We start from the raw sequence: 3,749 nt of genomic DNA, 5'->3' as shown, positions 1-3,749 counted from the left end.
ACACACACTACATTCTTGCGTCACGTTGTCACCCTCTTATATATATACCAGCCTACCCTGTCTAGTAAATACTAGAGCATTCGCCAAAGTACAGGATAGTTCTAGAAAGTAGAGGGCGTGAGAATCACATGATCTCGATGACGCAACAATATACAATAAACTCAAATGCTCGTAAACATGATGAAAATGTTCTGTTATTCTAATAAAAATCAGCCATACATCAATTAGGGTAAAACGTGGTTATTTTCTAGGTTAATCATTCAATTTTGTAGCAAAACTCGACAAAATAAGTAATTCAAAAAGGTTAAAGGCATGATTGTCACAATTAATATAGAACGTATAGAAAGTTTTAGAGGTTAGTAACACAAATAACTTTATGTTCTCAACTAAGTAATGTTTCTCTAATAGTTTCGTATTCATTTTTGGAATTGTCATTGTTCTAAGATCTTTCTGTTCAATTGTGTAATTAGTTTAATGGATTAAATGTTTTAATGTGATTTTGTTTAGTGATTGTAAGGTTAATAAGTTGTTACATGTTTAGAAAGTTTAAAGCAGCTAAAAATTCTTGCTTTGTTTGTGTTTGCTCAGCGGACAAACGTGTTTTGTGTTTCAAATACTGTGAGATGATAATCTTTTTATTAGGGGTGTATATCTCACCATAGTAGTCGATACGATACTTATCTAGATACAGAAGTTTTAACAACGGTTTGTTACAAAGTTTGACAGTCTTGTCTGTAATCTATTATATATATTACTAACATTGTCTTATTTAAGTACTTCACACTTTACAGTGTTTTTTTTTTCTTCAAATTCTCAGGTTTGTTCAACTAAATGGCAGCTGGCAAGAGAAGTAAATAAAATAAAAAAGTATCTATCTATATATATTTTGTTCTTGTTAATTTGTTATGTTACTTTGCATGCAATGTTTTTGATAAAAGAAATGAAAACAACGTGTAGTACACAATACTTATCTTCCTTTATTGTATCATTAAGTTTTAACAGAAATATATAAGAAATTCTGTTTTTTTTATTGTACAAAAGACTCATAATGTTTACTGAAAGTTTGCCAGATTTCGTGGATATACATAAATCGTGTCGGACGATGTACCGGTACAATCGTATCACGGCTTTACGATACGTATCGCTACACCTTCAGTATTTATATTAAAAATGTAGGCCCGGCATGGCCAGGTGGTTAGGGCGTTCGACTCGCAATCTGCGGGTTCGAATCCCCGTCACACCAAACATGCTCGCCCTTTCAGCCGTGGGTGCGTTATAATAAGACGGTCAATCCCACTATTCGTTGGTAAAAGAGTAGCCCAAGAGTTGGCGGTGGGTAGTGATGACTAGCTGCATTCCCTTTAGTCTTACACTGCTAAATTAGGAACGGCTGGCGCAGATAGCCCTCGTGTAGCTTTGCGCGAAATTAAAAACAGCAAAAACAAAACAATTAAAAATGTAGGCATAGTGTTTGGTGTGTATGTGTATGTGTTTTCTTAAAGCAAACTGGTTTTGTATATCAAGTTCTGTGAGATTGTAATATATTTATATTAAAAATATAGGCCTAGTGTTTGGTAACGGCAATTTACAGAAAAAGTGTTTATTTCGACTACACCTATATTAAAAATATAGGCTAAGTGTTTGGTAACGGCAATTTACAGAAAAAGTGTTTATTTCGACTACACCTATATTAAAAATATAGGCCTAGTGTTTGGTAACGGTATTGAGCAGAGAAAGTATTTATTTATTTCTACTTTATTTAATATTGTTAATTCCCTAAGAAAAAAATGAAGATATATTTTTTTAGAAAACTAAGTATAAAAAGAGAACTTGTGAAGAACAGAAAGTAACAAGGAAACAGTATACTTTAACAAATAAAAAAAAAATACAACAGAAATTCATACTAGAAGGAAAAGTGAAAGGAATGTTTGTATTCAGTAGAAATAGCTATAAAGGAAACTGTTTTTCTTGATTATGTGATGACAATGCTTTGGATAGGAAAGTTTCACAAATTTCTTGCACGATGCATTAACCCTTAAATGCATGAGGTGGGTCAGAAATGACCCACGTTATTGGTTTTATAATGATGATGATGGAATTTTTTGCCACATTTTATTGAATTCTTTAATTTTACTTCCTTGGTGAATAAATCACATAAATTTGGTCAAAACACACACACACACAAAACTGTTTATTCTACAGTAATTTTGAACTAGATGAAATCGGTCGTTAGCGACCCAGGTCATGCACATGGTAAGATTTGTGCTGATTTTATCTGAGAGGATGTGGCGTAGAAAAGAGTAATGAAGAACACGATGAAGACGCATCAAAGAACACTGCTACTACTTCCAAAGTCAAAAGATATTCGATGTGCCCAACCCTATGAAGACAGGGAAACTAGCATATCATGTGCAGAATGGGCGAGAACTGTCTACTTTGCAAACTCACACACAACGAAAACATGTGTTTGTGTTACCAGCAATTTGTAGCTGGCATACCCATAGGAATTGCAATGTATGTACATTGTATCTGGATATTTCTCTTACTGATCTGGTATTTTGACCATCCTGCTTGTGTTCTGTTAGATCTGATAAAAGAAGTTTACACAAAAATTAAGGGTTAGAAACAGAGTTTGATCATATAAAAATATTGCACAAAATTTTCTTCAATTATAGGACAAGCTACTTCCGTTTGTAGGTGTTGCGTCAGCGAGGTCACGTGACTAGTATCACGCCACGTTTTCTAGAAATATCCTGTTCCTTCAAGAATGCCCTAGCATTTACTGGATATGTGTTAGTCTTGTATATATATAAGACGGTCACAACGTGACCGAACAACAGTGTAATGAGTAACTGAACTGCAGTCAGAGAGAATATTGTTAAGCACGTGAGAAGTTCGTTGAGAATTATAGCGCGACTGTTGAAATTAAGTGTATAGCAAAGTTATATTCAGAAAGAATAAACCAGTTTTATTTAAGAAAGGACTTGTGTCGCTAAAGTTTCGTCGGAACGAAGTTACGGAAAATTAACTAACGACTGGAGACGTAACATAGGCAACAAAATGGAAAAAAATCTTGAATAGTAATCATAGGCTATTTGTTATTATCTTTGATTTATATGAACTTTTGCGTAAAGTTTCTCGAGGGCTATCTAGCTAGCCGTCCCTAATTTAGCAGTGAGAGACTAGAGGGAAGACAAATAGTGAACACCATCTACCGTCAACTTTTGAGATACTTTTTATTTATCAATGAGTAGTGTGCCTAATTCTCAGTTTATAACGCCCCCATGACTGAAAGGGCGAACATGTTCGGTGACGGGAATTCGAAGCTGCGTCCGGCAGATTGCGAGTTGAACACTCTAACCACCAAGCTATACCAGTCCTTTGTTATTATTTAAAAGAAGATTGAAAATATAACTGTGTTTGATACGGTTTTTGCATCTTATTATTTTCCGGCAAATTATATTTATAATAGAGTTTTCTTAAAAGCTTCGGCTAAATATACTGAAACATTTTAAATAATTAAATAAATTTGGAACCTTTTCTGCAAGTCATATTATTCTCCAAACATCTAACCTCTGTGAAGTGCAATATTTTTAGTGTGCTTTCATAAAAAATTACCGTTAAAAGTTGTGAACGCACCTAGCATTGTAAATTACAAATTTCGATTACAAAGACAACAAACAAACAAAAAAGTAATAATGGCTGGAGACGGCTTAAATGGGTAATGAAGAAAAACTTTAATATAAGTT

The sequence above is a fragment of the Limulus polyphemus genome, unplaced genomic scaffold (genome assembly GCF_000517525.1).
Source record: "Limulus polyphemus unplaced genomic scaffold, Limulus_polyphemus-2.1.2 Scaffold11033, whole genome shotgun sequence".
In the NCBI taxonomy this organism is placed as follows: Eukaryota; Metazoa; Arthropoda; class Merostomata; order Xiphosura; family Limulidae; genus Limulus; species Limulus polyphemus.
This window is presented reverse-complemented; position numbering follows the sequence as displayed.